The sequence below is a fragment of the Tamandua tetradactyla genome, chromosome 10 (genome assembly GCF_023851605.1).
Source record: "Tamandua tetradactyla isolate mTamTet1 chromosome 10, mTamTet1.pri, whole genome shotgun sequence".
Lineage (NCBI taxonomy): Eukaryota > Metazoa > Chordata > Mammalia > Pilosa > Myrmecophagidae > Tamandua > Tamandua tetradactyla.
In genome coordinates, this window is record NC_135336.1 from 25,653,072 (window position 1) to 25,670,226 (window position 17,155).

The 17,155-nt window shown below is 38.7% G+C and overlaps 1 protein-coding gene across 2 annotated transcripts in view; it reads left to right on the plus strand.

Annotated features, from left to right (window-relative positions):
* GPR156 (G protein-coupled receptor 156) overlaps positions 1-17,155 on the plus strand; it is a 157,065-nt gene that overhangs the window by 78,480 nt on the left and 61,430 nt on the right. The window lies entirely within an intron of this gene.

A 17,155-nucleotide genomic window follows, 5' to 3' on the forward strand; every position in this document is an offset into this window, starting at 1 on the left:
AGTGGATAAGCAAACCGATACAGCCACATAATGTAATACTACCCAGCAATAAAAAAGGTTTAAAAAAAACCTTAATATATGCAGCAACTTTGATGTAACTTAAGGGCATTATGCAAAATGAAAAAAATCAATCTAGAAGGATAACATACTGTAAGATTCCATTAATAAACATTTTCAAATTTATAGTGAGAAGAGATAAGTCACTTACAAGGATTAGTGTTGAGGGAAGGCTGCGACTAAAAATGGGTAGACTGAGGGACTACCTTTGCGGTGATGGAACATTTCAGTATCCTGACTGCAGTGATAAACCTATACATGAACCTCTATACATGTGATCAGTTTCATAGAACTACACGTGCACACACAGATTCCATGTACAATCAACATGGTAGAGTGAGATGCCTCAGGGCTCTATCCACCCACAGAAGCTTTGAACAATTAGCAAGAACTGGCATAAACATCATTCTCAAAGTTCCAGAAAACAGTTATAGGACTGCAGTAATAGGATGAGTGCCAAATCAAGAAAAAGCCTGCTTTAAAGTAGTAGGATGTCCTGTACCCTGGCTTGAAACTCCCCAACCCCTAACTGGCTAAGCATGGAGCTGGTCTGTGCGCTCAATACAGAGTCCTGGTCCTAGTTTTGGAGGGAGCTGAGTAACACTGTTGTATGTACTGGGCATTTGTATGTCTGGCTCAGTCTGTTGTAGGCCTGAGGAACTCACCATCCCAAAATTTGTCCTAAAGGTAGATGGTAGCTCAGAGCTATCCTTCAAAGATCTGTGGGAGAACAGTCAAGTGACTTCTTGGGGAAAGTCGTCTTTGGCTTTAGGACATACAATGCAGTGCTCAGGACATGAGGAAACTGTTTTCTAGGGAAGAGGAAGAGGGGACATTTATATCTATGTAAACAAGGAAGTTCCTGGGGCTACATATCCAAGCCCAAGAAAAGAGGCATTCACAGAAAGCATAAGGGAGGCCCTTACACTCTGTCCTGGAGATGTTCTCTAAAGAGTACTTGCGCAGGTCAAGTTGCAAAGATTGGGAAATGTTTTATTTTCTTTCTTTCTTTTTTTTTTTTTTGATAGCTCCTGACATTTAAGTAAAGCTCTGTCATAACACTATTTGGACACCTCAAGCTTGTGTACAAGCTTGAGGAACAGATCCCTCAGTATCTAAATTCCAACAATAACTCATTAAAATTTCAAAATGTCTAGGTTTCAACACGAAAGTACCAAACATTCAAAGAAAAAGGAAGTGATGGCCCGGGCAAAGTAGAAGATTAAAGTATTAAAAATTATCAATGAGGAGGACCAGAGCTGGGATATACCACTTTTTAAAAATGTCCCTAAATATGTTCAAAGAGCTAAAAGATAACATGGGCAATGAGCTAAAGGAAATCAAAGAGCTGAACCCAAAGAGAATATCAATAGAGAAATTGTGATTATGAAAAGGAACCAAACAGATCCAAAAACAACAGTAACAAATTAAAAATTCCCTACAGGAGTTCAACAGCAGGTGGAAGATGATAGAAGAAAGAATCAGTGAACTTCAAGATAAAGTTACTGAAATCATCCTGTCTGAGAGATTAGAAGGAAGAACAAATGAAGAAAAGTGAACAGAACCTGAGGAACCAGTAGAATACCATCAAGCATTTCAATATACACATCATGAGAATTCCAAAAGGAGAAAAATGAGAGAAAAGAGAAGAGGGAGATGATGGCTGAAAAATTCCCAAATTTAATGAAAGACATGAATATACACATCGAAGATATATGCAACACACTGCAAATAGGATAAACCCAAATGGACCCACACTGTAATACATAATAACCAACTATCTAATGCCAAAGATAAAGTGAGAATTCTAAATGCTGCAAGAGAAAAGCACCATGTCACATACCAGGGAGCCTCAATAAGATTAAGTACCAATTTCTTATTGGAAATCAGGGAGGCAAAATAGCAGTGGGGTGGCATATTTAAAGTGCTGGAAGCAAACCAACCAAAACTCTTTCAAAAATGAAGGAGAGATTAGGACGTTCCCAGAAAAACAAAAGCTGAGGAAGTTCATCACCACTAAACCAGCCCTTCAATAGATGCTGAAGAGAGGTCTGCAGGTTGAAAGGATAGGACAGTAGTTCTAAGCAATAGGAACAAATAAGGATCTCCAATAAGAGTAATAACAGGGGTAAATATAAATGCCAGTAATGTGGTATTTTGGGTTTGTAACTTCGCTTTTTACTTCCTATGGGATCCAATATGCAAATGCAGAAAATGTAATGCTAAATCAGTGGTTTTAGACTCCTAATATGTAAATATGCAGTTTGTGACAAGAGCTACATAAAGGTGGGGGGATAAAGGAACACAGTTTGTGTATACCATTGAAGCTGAGTTTGTGTCTAAGCAACAAGAGTGTTATAGATTTAGGATGTTAAATTTAAATCCCATGGTACCTAGAAAGAATATACATGAGATAATGCAAGCTCATAGAGACAGAAATTAATAGTACAGGTTACCAGGGACAGGGTAAAGGGATTCAGGGGGAGAAAGGGAACTTAATATCTAACAGTTGTAGGATTTCTGTTTGGGGAGATGGGAAAGTTTTAGCAACATTATGAATGTGATTAATCCCACTGAATGGTACGCTTGGAGTGGATGAGATAGGAAAGTTTATGTTGTCTATATGTTCCCACAATTTAGAAAAAAGTATGAGCCACCAAAGGGACAATACATAATCCTGGATAGTACCTAATAATGGAGGAGAAAAGACCCCAAAGGATATTTCTGGGACATGTGAAAAATTGGAATATAGACTAAGCTTTATATCAGTGTTAAATTTCTTGAACTTGATACAGATTTTGGTACCAGGAAAGTGGGTGCTGCTACTGCAAATACCAAAGATATGGAAACAGCTTTGATAGAGACTGCAAGAATTATGAGGCACTTGGTAGAAAAGCCTAGATTGCTTTGAAGAGACTGTTAGTAGAACTATGATTGAGGAAGGTACTTTCAATGAGGCCATAGATGAAAGTGATGAATGTGTTATTGGAAACTGGAGGAAAAGGTATCCTTATTTAGAGTGGTAGAGAACTTGGCAAAACTGAGTTCTGATGTGGGATGAACTTGGATATTTAGCTGAGGAGATTTACAAACTAAGTATGGAAGGTGCATTCTGGTTTCTCCCTGCAGTTTATTGTGAAATTGAGAGGAAAGGGATAAACTGGGATGTGAATTCCTGGGCACAAATAAACCAATAATTGATGGTTTGGAAAATTCTGAACCTATCCAGATAGTGTGTTCTGAAACTAGGGATGGCAGTGGCTCTTTCAGGGACCCGCCTGAACTTTCAAAAAGTAAGTCCCTGGAGAACAGGGCTCCATGTGAGGGTTTAACTGAACATGGAACCAGTCAGCAATTTCTATGGAAGTCAGGATTCGAAATCCAGTTTTCCAGAAAAGGTCTATGGAAGGTCCTTTGGTCTGATGGTTTGGACCCCTGTGATGCACATGTGAAGCTGACAGTTTTTTGCAAAATTTGTCTGAATGAAACCACTGCCAATCTGGACTAAAAGGGCAGAGAAGGACAAATTGAAGGGAGAATGTCTTTTCGGGCAGAACCATTAAAGCTGAGCTCTGGTCTAAAGAGATCTCTTCCTGCCAAAAGAGTGGACCCACTCGTATGTGTGGAAAGGTCAGGTCTTCCCCTTTGCTTGGAAGGGGCAGGCCTAAGCTCCAGCATTTGAGAGCCTGGCTGCTACCCTAATGCTTGTAGAAGGTGGAGCCTGTGTCCAGGCATTTGTGTGGAGCCTGACCACCATCCCAATGTTCAGATAGGCTGGGGCCTATGCTACAGGGTTTGCAGAGAGTCTGATCACCATCCCTAAGCTTCAAGAGGGTAGAGCCTTCACCCCAGTGTTCAGGGAGTGCATGGCCACTTCACAAGCCCTTGGAAGCGGTGGGGCTGCTGCTCCATCAAGTCCAGAGCATAAAACATTGATCTTGAGATGATTCTCAGGCCTTGAAATCTAATGGCATTTGCCCTGCTAGGTTTCAGAATTGTTCAGGGCCCATGACCCCTATATTCCTTCCAGTCTCTCCCTTATGGAATGGAAATGTGAATCCTGTGTCTGCTTCACCATTGAATATTAGAAGCAGATAACTTGATCCCTAGTTTCACAGATCCACAGACAAAGGGCAATTGTGCCCTAGAACAGACCATACCCATAACTGATTTTGATGAGACTGTACTTAGCATTATTACTGAAATGACTGAAGGCTTTGGGGATTTTATAATGGAATGAATGTATTTTGCATATAGGAAGAACATGTCTTTTTGAGGTTCAGAAGGTCGAGTATGGTGGTATGAAGTTATATATGTCCCAGAAAAACATATTTGTAAACATAGTCCATTCCTGTGGTGTGAACCCATTGTAAGTAGGACCTTTTGATGAGGTGACCTCAGTCTTAATTAAGGATGGGTCTTAATTCTATTACTGGAGTCCTTTATAAGCAGAATGAAATTCAGACAGAGGGAGAGAAAGCCATAAGCCATAGGCTGAATTCTGAACTTTCAGCCAGAAGCCAAAACCTGGAACCCAGAAGAGAATGGAGAGGCCAGGAGACACTGTCTCATACAGTACAATGAGACAAAGGAGCCAAAGACCAAGGATTGCCAGCAGCCAGACCTAGAATGCCAGTCTTTGGAAAGAAAGCATTGCCTTGATGACAATTTGCTTTGATTTGGACTTTCTCTTAGCCTCAAAACTGTGAGCTAATAACTTTCCATTGTTAAAGCTGAACCATTTCATGATATTTGCTTGAGCAGCCAAGGAAATGAAAACAGTTGCATTTAAGGTGGTTACGTAAGTGAATAACTTTGTTCTTAGGAAATGTACATGGCAGTATTATGTGTTCAAGGAGCATGATGTATACAACTTACCCTCATTGACTAATAAATAGACAGTTGAAGAGATAGATATGTTGATAAATTGATGGATAAATAGAATGCTATGGCAGATGTAGAAATGTGTTAAAATTGGTGGATCTGAGTATCTGGGGTATAGGGGTATGCTGGGTACCTCCGTATAGGGTTTTTGTTATTTTTATAACTATCCTGTAAGTTTGAAAGTATTTCAAAATAAAAAGATTTTTTTAAAAAGTGCATGTAAAAACTGGTGAAATCCAAGTAAGAACTATAGTTAAGTTAATGGTATTCAACCAGTGTCATTCTCCCGATTTTATAATGAACTCTGGAAATATAAGGTGCTACCATTGGGGAAAGCTGGATGGAGGGTACAAAGGAACTTTTCATACTTTTTTTGCGACTTCTTTGGTCTTAATATCAAAATAAGAAAGTTAGAGGAGGTTCCAAGATGGCAGCCTAGTGAAGTGTGGAATTTAGTTCATCCTCCATAGCAGCTAGTAAATAGCCAGGAACAGTACAGAACACCTGCTGGGGCCACATCAGTGACCAGACGCACAGTGTACACCATCCTGAACAAGCTGGGCCAGCCGCAGTCCCACAAAGAACTGTAAGTCCCACAGGCCATGGAGGCCAGCGCCCCTCCGCCATGGGCATGGCTGACTGGTTCCCCAAGGGGAAGGGAAAGAGACTTTAGTAGCAGCAGGGGCTTAGCTCTACCAAGCTCCAATTGTGGAATTAATTAACAAGTTCTGACTACTGAAAATAGGCCCCAGGCTCAGATAAAACTCAAATAAGAGCTAAAGGTACTAGGAGTTTTTGCCCTGGCAGAGAGGGGGCAGGGTGAGGGGGAGGGGTGGGGAGGGGGGACAGAGACTTTTTGGACTGGACAGCACAAAATACTTGAAAAGGGCTGGACCCTAAAAAAAAAAAAAAAGGGAGGGCAAGCAGAGCCTGGAGATACATAGAGCAACTACCAACTTAAGCTCTTGATTAACAAACCCGAGGGACAGGGGTCCTGCTTTGAAAAGGACTTTTTTTTCCTTTGTTTCTGCTACTTAACAGCTCATTAGTGAGAACTGCAAGCCTTCTCAGGCTCCAACTGCCCCAGGCAAGGGCGGAATTAAGTTTGTCTGAGTGATAAAGGGGCTGGTAGGGTGAAAAGGGTTAATTCCCTGAAGATGTGCCTTCCCTAGAAGAGGGGTGGGACCCTCTCTCAAGCTCAGGTGAGGAATTCAGACAACAGGGACTGGAAAACTGAAGCAATTAAAGCCAGCCTACGACCTCTCCTCTGTCTCAACCATGCCTACAGCAGGGAGGGTCCACTAAGGTTAAAGGCACCACATCACTTTATGCTGTTGGGAAACCTCAGGCAGACAAGCATCGCATATTGGGCAGGATAGGAAAAACACAGAGTGTAGAGATTTCATAGGAAAGTCTGTCAATCTGCTGGGTTTCACCCTCAGGGAAAACTGATGCAGGTGACTCTTAGCTCTTGAGAAGAGGCCAGTCTCGTCTGGGAAAATCTGACTGGGGTCTATAATATTTATGTAGACCCTACTTAAAAAAAAAAAAGACAGGGTAGAGGGCTCCATATAGGCAGGGCAAGAAGCAGAATAACAAAGAACTGAAAATTCTGATCCGTTAAAAGAAACCTATGCTAGAGGTCTAGAATAGCTGAACTGAATATCAAAGAACAGATAGAGAACAAACCCATCCAGCAAGAAAATCCTAGGTAAAAGAGTGGAAACAATCTCATGAATAAACTACTTAAGGAAATCAAATGCCTAGACACCAGCAAAAAATAATGAGTCATATCAGCAAAATCAAAGATATGGCCCAGTCAAAGGAACAAACCAACAATTCAAGTGAGATAAAGGAGTTGAAACAACTAATTCAGGATGTTCAGACAAGCATGGAAAATCTCATCACAAATCAAATCAGTGAGTTGAGGGAGAATATAAAGAAGGGTGAACAAAAAGAAGAAATCAATAATCTGAACAAACAAATCACAGAACTTATGAGAATGAAAGGCACAGCAGAAGAGATGATTAAAAACAATGATAGATTTCAATGATAGATTTGAAGAGGCAGAAGCAAGGATTAGTGAACTGGAGTACTAGACATCTGAAATCCACCAGGCAAAAGAAAATATAGGGAAAAGAATGGAAAAATATGAATGGAATGATATCATGAAGCACACAAATATATGTGTTGTGGGTGCTCCAGAAGGAGAAGAGAAGGGAAAAGGAGGGAAAAGACTAATGGAGGGAATTATAACTGAAAATTTTCCATCTCTTATGAAAGACATAAATAAAATTACAAATCCAAGAAATGCAGCATACCCCAAACAGAATAATATCCAAACAGACATACTCCAAGACACTTACTAATCAGATTGTCAGATGTCAAAGAGAAAGAGAGAATTTTGAAAGCAACAAGAGAAAAGCAATCCATCACATACAGGGGAAGTCCAATAAGACTATGTGTGGATTTCTCAGCAGAAACCATGGAGGCAATATATGATATATTTAAGATTCTAAAAGAGAATAACCACCAACAAAGAATTTTACATCCCGCAAAATTGTCCTTCAGAAATAAGCGGGAAATTAAAACATTCTCAGACAAAAAAAATCACTCTCAGAATTTGTGGCCAAGAGACTGGCTCTGCAAGAAATACTAAAAGGAATGTTAGAGGCAGATAGGAAAAGACAGGAGAGAGAAGTGTGGAGAAGAGTGTAGAAATGAAAACTACCAGTATGGTAAAAATAGGAAAAAAAATAGATATTACATATAAAATCCAAAAGGCAAAATGGTTAAAGGGTGTACTGCCTTTGCAGTAGTAACACTAAATGTTAATGGATTAAATAAAAGATATTTCATTCAAACAACAATCAGAAAAGAGTAGGAGTAGCTACACTGATATCCGACAAATTAGACTTCAAATGTAAAACAATTAAAAGAGGCAAAGAAAGACACTGTATTAATAAAGGGAACAATTCAGGAAGAAGACATAACAATTATTAATATTTATGAACTGAGCCACAGTGCTCCAAAATACATGAGGCAAACACTGAAAAGAGAAATATACACCTTTACCATAATAGTTTGAGACTTCAATTCCCTGCTCTTATCATAGATAGAACATCTAGACAGAGGATCAATAAAGAAACAGAGAATTTGAATAATACAATAAACGAACTAGACTTAACAGGTATTTATAAAACATTATACCCCACAACAGCAGGATACACCTTTTGCTCAAGTGCTCATGGATCATTCTCAAGGATAGACCATATGCTGGGTCACAAAGCAAGTCTCAATAAATTTAAAAAGATTGAAATCATACAAAACACTTTCTCAGATCATAAAGGAATGAAGTTGGAAATAATAACAGGCAGAGGGCCAGAAAATTCACAAATGTAAGAAGGCTAAACAACACACTCTTAAGCAACCAGTGGATCAAGGAAGAAAATACAAGAGAAATCAGTAAATATCTCAAGGCAAATGAAAATGAAAACACAACGTATCAAAATTTATGGGATGCAGTAAATGCAGTGCTAAGAGGAAAATTTTTTGTCTTAAATGCCTATATGCCTATATCAAAAAAGAATAAAGACCCAGTGCCTGCCCATGAAAAGAAAAAAGCAAATATTGAGGAATTAACTGTTCACTTGAAGAATTAGAGAAAGAAGAGTAAAATGAAAGAGGTTTTTTTTTTGAGATAAAGAAAACACAGTGGAGACTTCCTGGAAGATGGCGGCTTAGTAAGACGCGCGGATCTTAGTTTCTTCTCCAGGACACCTACTAGGGGAGTAGAAACGATACAGAAAGCGCCCAAAGCCACAACAGAGATAAAAAAGACAGCGTACCCCATCCTGGAACGGCTGGCTGGCTGAGAGAAGCAGCTCGGGTGAGATCGCCGAGGCGCGCGGGCCTTACCGGGCGGGGTGGCAAGCGGCCGGAGTTACTCCCTTTCCCCTTCCCGGGCCGGCTGGGAGAATTGGAGAGGTGGTCCCCTGAAACCAAGGCAACTGGCGCCTACACCACGCGCAGCCCCCGGACCAACTGAGAGAATTGGATCGGAAACCCCCAGGCCGCGGAGAACGGTGACCCCGTGACTCCCGGGGAACGTGCACTCTCTCGGGCGGGGCGCTGCCACTGGCGCCCTCCCGCCACGCTTGTTGCCCAGGGCCGACTAGGAAATTCGGACGGGCTCTTTCCCTGGCTGCGGCGACCAGCAACCCTCCCTGCGTTCGGACCCCGGGCCGGCTCAAGCCGCTTCGGCTAGCGAACCCCCAGGACGGCGAGAGTTTTCCAAAGTTTAAGGTCCCACAGCACCTTTTACTGGTGGGACCCGCAGACAAACGTGTGCCACGAGCGCCACCTACTGGGCAGGATAAGAAAAACAGAACCCAGAGATTTCACAGAAAAATATTACAACCTTGCTGGGTCCAACACCAAGAGAAATCTGAATAAATGCCCAGACGCCAGCAGCAGAAGATAACTGTCCACGCTCAAAAGATTGAGAATATGGTTCAATCAAAGGAACAAACCAATAGCTCAAATGAGACACAAGAGCTGAGACAAATAATGCTGAATATACGAACAGAAATGGAAAACCTCTTCAAAAATGAAATCGATAAATTGAGGGAGGACATGAAGAGGACATGGGCTGAACATAAAGAAGAAATAGAAAAACTGAAAAAACAAATCGCAGAACTTATGGAAGTGAAGGATAAAGTAGCAAACATAGAAAAAATAATGGATAGCTACAATGATAGATTTAAAGAGACAGAAGACAGAATTAGTGATTTGGAGGATGGAACATCTGAATTCCAAAAAGAAACAGAAACTATCGGGAAAAGAATGGAAAAATTTGAACAGGGTATCAGGGAACTCAAGGACAATATGAACCGCACAAATATACGTGTTGTGGGTGTCCCAGAAGGAGAAGAGAAGGGAAAAGGAGGAGAAAAACTAATGGAAGAAATTATCACTGAAAATTTCCCAACTCTTATGAAAGACCTAAAATTACAGATCCAAGAAGTGCAGCGCACCCCAAAGAGATTAGACCCAAATAGGCGTTCTCCAAGACACTTACTAGTTAGAATGTCAGAGGTCAAAGAGAAAGAGAAGATCTTGAAAGCAGCAAGAGAAAAACAATCCATTACATACAAGGGAAACCCAATAAGACTTTGTGTAGATTTCTCAGCAGAAACCATGGAAGCTAGAAGACAGTGGGATGATATATTTAAAATACTAAAAGAGAAAAACTGCCAACCAAGACTCCTATATCCAGCAAAATTATCCTTCAAAAATGAGGGAGAAATTAAAACATTCTCAGACAAAAAGTCACTGAAAGAATTTGTGACCAAGAGACCAGCTCTGCAAGAAATACTAAAGGGAGCACTAGAGTCAGATACAAAAAGACAGAAGAGAGAGATATGGAAAAGAGTGTAGAAAGAAGGAAAATCAGATATGATATATATAATACAAAAGGCAAAATGTTAGGAAAATATTATCCAAACATTAATAACACTAAATGTCAATGGACTGAATTCCCCAATCAAAAGACATAGATTGGCAGAATGGATTAAAAAACAGGATCCTTCTATATGCTGTCTACAGGAAACACATCTTAGACCCAAAGATAAACATAGGTTGAAAGTGAAAGGTTGGGAAAAGATATTTCATGCAAATAACAACCAGAAAAGAGCAGGAGTGGCTATACTAATATCCAACAAATTAGACTTCAAATGTAAAACAGTTAAAAGAGACAAAGAAGGACACTATATACTAATAAAAGGAACAATTAAACAAGAAGACATAACAATCATAAATATTTACGCACCGAATCAGAATGCCCCAAAATACGTGAGGAATATACTGCAAACACTGAAAAGGGAAATAGACTCATATACCATAATAGTTGGAGACTTCAACTCACCACTCTCATCAAGGGACAGAACATCTAGACAGAGGATCAACAAAGAAATAGAGAATCTGAATATTACTATAAATGAACTAGACTTAATAGACATTTATAGGACATTACATCCCACAACAGCAGGATACACCTTTTTCTCAAGTGCTCATGGATCATTCTCAAAGATAGACCATATGCTGGGTCACAAAGCAAGTCTTAACAAATTTAAAAAGATTGAAATCTTACACAACACTTTCTCGGACCATAAAGGAATGATGTTGGAAATCAATAATAGGCAGAGTGCCAGAAAATTCACAAATACGTGGAGGCTCAACAACACACTCCTAAACAACGACTGGGTCAAAGAAGAAATTGCAAGAGAAATTAGCAAATACCTCGAGGCGAATGAAAATGAAAACACAACATATCAAAACTTATGGGACGCAGCAAAGGCAGTGCTAAGAGGGAAATTTATTGCTCTAAATGCCTATATCAGAAAAGAAGAAAAGGCAAAAATTCAGGAATTAACTGTCCATTTGGAAGAACTGGAGAAAGAACAGCAAGCTAACCCCAAAGCAAGCAAAAGGAAAGAAATAACAAAGATTAGAGCACAAATAAATGAAATTGAAAACATGAAAACAATAGAGAAAATCAATAAGGCCAGAAGTTGGTTCTATGAGAAAATCAATAAGATTGATGGGCCCTTAGCAAGATTGACAAAAAGAAGAAGAGAGAGGATGCAAATAAATAAGATCAGAAATGGAAGAGGAGACATAACTACTGACCTCACAGAAATAAAGGAGGTAATAACGGGATACTATGAACAACTTTACGCTAATAAATACAACAATTTAGAGGAAATGGACGGGTTCCTGGAAAGACATGAACAACCAACTTTGACTCAAGAAGACATAGATGACCTCAACAAACCAATCACAAGTAAAGAAATTGAATTAGTCATTCAAAAGCTTCCTAAAAAGAAAAGTCCAGGACCAGATGGCTTCACATGTGAATTCTACCAAACGTTCCAGAAAGAATTAGTACCAATTCTCTACAAACTCTTCAAAAAAATCGAAGTGGAGGGAAAACTACCTAATTCATTCTATGAAGCCAACATCACCCTCATACCAAAACCAGGCAAAGATATTACAAAAAAAGAAAACTACAGACCAATCTCTCTAATGAATACAGATGCAAAAATCCTCAATAAAATTCTAGCAAATCGTATCCAACAACACATTAAAAGAATTATACATCATGACCAAGTAGGATTCATCCCAGGTATGCAAGGATGGTTCAACATAAGAAAATCAATTAATGTAATACACCATATCAACAAATCAAAGCAGAAAAATCACATGATCATCTCAATTGATGCAGAGAAGGCATTCAACAAGATTCAACATCCTTTCCTGTTGAAAACACTTCAAAAGATAGGAATACAAGGGAACTTCCTTAAAATGATAGAGGGAATATATGAAAAACCCACAGCTAATATCATCCTCAATGGGGAAAAATTGAAAACCTTCCCCCTAAGATCAGGAACAAGACAAGGATGTCCACTATCACCACTATTATTCAACATTGTGTTGGAGGTTCTAGCCAGAGCAATTAGACAAGAAAAAGAAATACAAGGCATCAAAATTGGAAAGGAAGAAGTAAAACTATCACTGTTTGCAGACGATATGATACTATACGTCGAAAACCCGGAAAAATCCACAACAAAACTACTAGAGCTAATAAATGAGTACAGCAAAGTAGCAGGTTACAAGATCAACATTCAAAAATCTGTAGCATTTCTATACACTAGTAATGAACAAGCTGAGGGGGAAATCAAGAAACGAATCCCATTTACAATTGCAACTAAAAGAATAAAATACCTAGGAATAAATTTAACTAAAGAGACAAAAAACCTATATAAAGAAAACTACAAAAAACTGCTAAAAGAAATCACAGAAGACCTAAATAGATGGAAGGGCATACCGTGTTCATGGATTGGAAGACTAAATATAGTTAAGATGTCAATCCTACCTAAATTGATTTACAGATTCAATGCAATACCAATCAAAATCCCAAAAACTTATTTTTCAGAAATAGAAAAACCAATAAGCAAATTTATCTGGAAGGGCAGGGTGCCCCGAATTGCTAAAAACATCTTGAGGAAAAAAAACGAAGCTGGAGGTCTCGCGCTGCCTGACTTTAAGGCATATTATGAAGCCACAGTGGTCAAAACAGCATGGTATTGGCATAAAGATAGATATATCAACCAATGGAATCGAATAGAGTGCTCAGATATAGACCCTCTCATCTATGGACATTTGATCTTTGATAAGGCAGTCAAGCCAACTCACCTGGGACAGAGCAGTCTCTTCAATAAATGGTGCCTAGAGAACTGGATATCCATATGCAAAAGAATGAAAGAAGACCCATCTCTCACACCCTATACAAAAGTTAACTCAAAATGGATCAAAGATCTAAACATTAGGTCTAAGACCATAAAACAGTTAGAGGAAAATGTTGGGAGATATCTTATGGATCTTACAACTGGAGGCGGTTTTATGGACCTTAAACCTAAAGCAAGAGCACTGAAGAAGGAAATAAATAAATGGGAACTCCTCAAAATTAAACACTTTTGTGCATCAAAGAACTTCATCAAGAAAGTAGAAAGACAGCCTTCACAATGGGAGACAATATTTGGAAATGATATATCAGATAAAGGTCTAGTATCCAGAATTTATAAAGAGATTGTTCATCTCAACAACAAAAAGACAGCCAACCCAATTACAAAATGGGAAAAAGACTTGAACAGACACCTCTCAGAAGAGGAAATACGGATGGCCAAGAGGCACATGAAGAGATGCTCAATGTCCCTGGCCATTAGAGAAATGCAAATCAAAACCACAATGAGATATCATCTCACACCCACCAGAATGGCCATTATCAACAAAACAGAAAATGACAAGTGCTGGAGAGGATGCGGAGAAAGAGGCACACTTATCCACTGTTGGTGGGAATGTCAAAGGGTGCAACCACTGTGGAAGGCAGTTTGGCGGTTCCTCAAAAAGCTGAATATAGAATTGCCATACGACCCAGCAATACCATTGCTAGGTATCTACTCAAAGGACTTAAGGGCAAAGACACAAACGGACATTTGCACACCAATGTTTATAGCAGCATTATTTACAATTGCAAAGAGATGGAAACAGCCAAAATCTCCATCAACAGAAGAGTGGCTAAACAAACTGTGGTATATACATACGATGGAATATTATGCAGCTTTAAGACAAGATAAACTTATGAACCATGTAATAACATGGATGGACCTAGAGAATATTATGCTGAGTGAATCCAGCCAAAAACTAAAGGACAAATACTGTATGGTCCCACTGATGTGAACGGACATTCGAGAATAAACTTGAAATATGTCATTGGTAACAGAGTTCAGCAGGAGTTAGAAACAGGGTAAGACAATGGGTAATTGAAGCTGAAGGGATACAGACTGTGCAACAGGACTAGATACAAAAACTCAAAAATGGACAGCACAATAATACCTAATTGTAAAGTAATCATGTTAAAACACTGAATGAAGCTGCATCTGAGCTATAGGTTTTTGTTTTGTTTTGTTTTGTTTTGTTTTGATTTTACTATTATTACTTTTATTTTTTTCTCTATATTAACATTCTATATCTTTTTCGGTTATGTTGCTAGTTCTTCTAAACCAATGCAAATGTACTAAGAAATGATGATCATGCATCTATGTGATGATGTTAAGAATTAATGATTGCATGTGTAGAATGGTATGATCTCTAAATGTTGGGTTAATTTCTTTTTTTCCGTTAATTAAAAAAAAAAAAAAAAAAGAGAAGGGATAATTGGAGATGAAGAGATACAGACTGTACAACGGGACTGGATATAAAAACTCAGAAATGGACAGCACAATACTACCCAATTGTAATGCAATTATGTTAAAACACTGAATGAAGCTGCATGTGAGGTATAGGTTTTTTGTTTTTTGTTTTTTTTGTTTTTTTTTCTTTCTATTATTGTTTTAATTCTTATTCTGTTGTCTTTTTATTTCTTTTTCTAAATCGATGCAAATGTACTAAGAAATGATGAATATGCAACTATGTGATGTTATTAAGAATTACTGATTGTACATGTAGATTGGAATGATTTCTAATTGTTTTGTTAATTCTTTTTTTAATTAATAAAAAAAAAAAGAAAAAAAATAAGAAACATCTGTAAAAAAAAAAAAAAGGCAGGGAGGAGTTATTACAGAGAAAATAGGATTTAACAAATGAGTTGGACTGCTGAATCAATATACTGATATTTCTTTCAGTCTCCAATGTCTTTAAACAGCTAGAAGAAAAAACCTAATTCTGGAACTGTAACCCATACCAAACTCTGAAATCTGTTCTAAAACTGTTTGTTACAATGTACTTTGAAATTTATTGCTTTTTTGTATAAATGTTATATTTCACAATCAGAAATGTTAAAAATAAAACCTAGCATTTATAAAAAAAAAAAAAAAAAAAAAAAGAAAACACAGTGATTTCTGGTAAAAGCTCAATTAGAAAACAATGCTTGGTATAGTGCTAAAATGAAGCACAGGAATTGGAGGGGTGCTCACTGCATGGTAGAGGTAGTAAAAGAGCAAAGGAGAGTAGAGGTCCTGTATTGGGGATCCTGTCTTGGAGACCACTTCGTAAAATATAGCCCGGGCCTCTTAGCCTCTCTGAAGTTGTACTAGCCACTCCTGCTTGCTTGAGGAGGTGTGATCACTGTACTGGGGTGGAGAGAGATGTGAAAACCCCAGCAGATTCCCACATGGAGAGAGAAAGGGAGGCACACCTCTCCTTAATAAGTGGGATAACAGAGAGAAGGGGATAAGGTTTCCTCCTGAATAATGTTGACAAAAGGTTAATTAACAGTGGAAGATTAAATAGCATAAGACCTGAAGCTCTGGGGTCAAACTCAAATTCATATCCCAGCTCCACTGCTTACTAGTCATATGTCTTGATCACTTTAACTCTTCTAACCCCTGGTCCCTATTTAAAACCAGGAATTATGAAACTATTTATCTCAGATTTCTGTGATAAATTTTCAAAGAAGGAACAGATATGTTCAGATGATTCTGAATATAATGTAATTTTTTATGATTCAGAGGTTCTTTGGGGTACTTCAGCTTCGTCATAATATCAGTACTTTTAATTCCTATATGTGTAAATACAGATTATTTCACTTAAAATTAGTAGTTGTTACTTTCTATTACATGCCTTTTGTGTGCTTAGTACTTTAGATATATCTTTAACCTGACAGCACCCAGTAAGGTGGATACCACTTTCCCCATTTTTAGATAAAGAAACTGCATCACAGTAGTTAGGCAAACCACCTGGCATACACAGCTAGTAAATCTCTTTTCACTGTAGTGTTATCTCAGTCTTAATCCCTGAAAGCTGCTTAAGCGTATATACACTGTTTATCCATCAGTTATTCCTTTTACATCATATTACAGAACAGAATATACCATTCCTGTCACATCCTAGAGCAGACACTTCCAGGCCACTGCTGGGGCCAAAACTCAGAGACACTATGCAGTCATGGAAACCAAGAACCCAACTGGTTGTAGCAAGAATTTAGCCTGGTTTTCCAGCCAGTAGCTCTGCCAGTCCTACTTCCAAGACAGCAGTTGGAATCTGAAAGAGGCAGTCTTACAGCCCAGAAGTTGCTGTTATCTCCAGGGCAATCAAGACGGCCTCTGTCTCCTCTGATGATACTACAGAACAGTGGGGCCTTTGAGAGTCTCCTGTTGGGAGGCAGGAGAAAACCTTAATCTTACCAGCACTACAGCAGCATGTTAGAATCCAGGGTTAGAAAGAATCTTACAAAGGTTTGTTGATCAGCAGGTGGACACAGGTTCCCAGGCAGCCGAAGTAAACTAGGGGATAAGCGAAAAGAACACTGGAAGGTGCCTGGAGTAGGACACTGGGATTAGCTTTCCCGTCATGGTTCCTGTCTGGTGCAACCTCATGCATGTCCCTTCATCTGTAAAGCGAGGGAGTCAAAATGTACAAATTTTAAAATGTTTTTGCATGAGGAAGAACAAAGGAATGTCATCACCGCAGGGTGTTGAAAATAGACGGTAATTAATATTTTAAAATTTTAACTTATGCATGAGACGAAAGCAAAAATTTATTTAGTATAAAATTTATATTTTGACGAGTGCATTTCCTAATATGACTTATGTGGACAGCTTAATTGCACACCATAAGTACATGGAAACTTGAGTAGGGTGTAAGATTTTGTAGG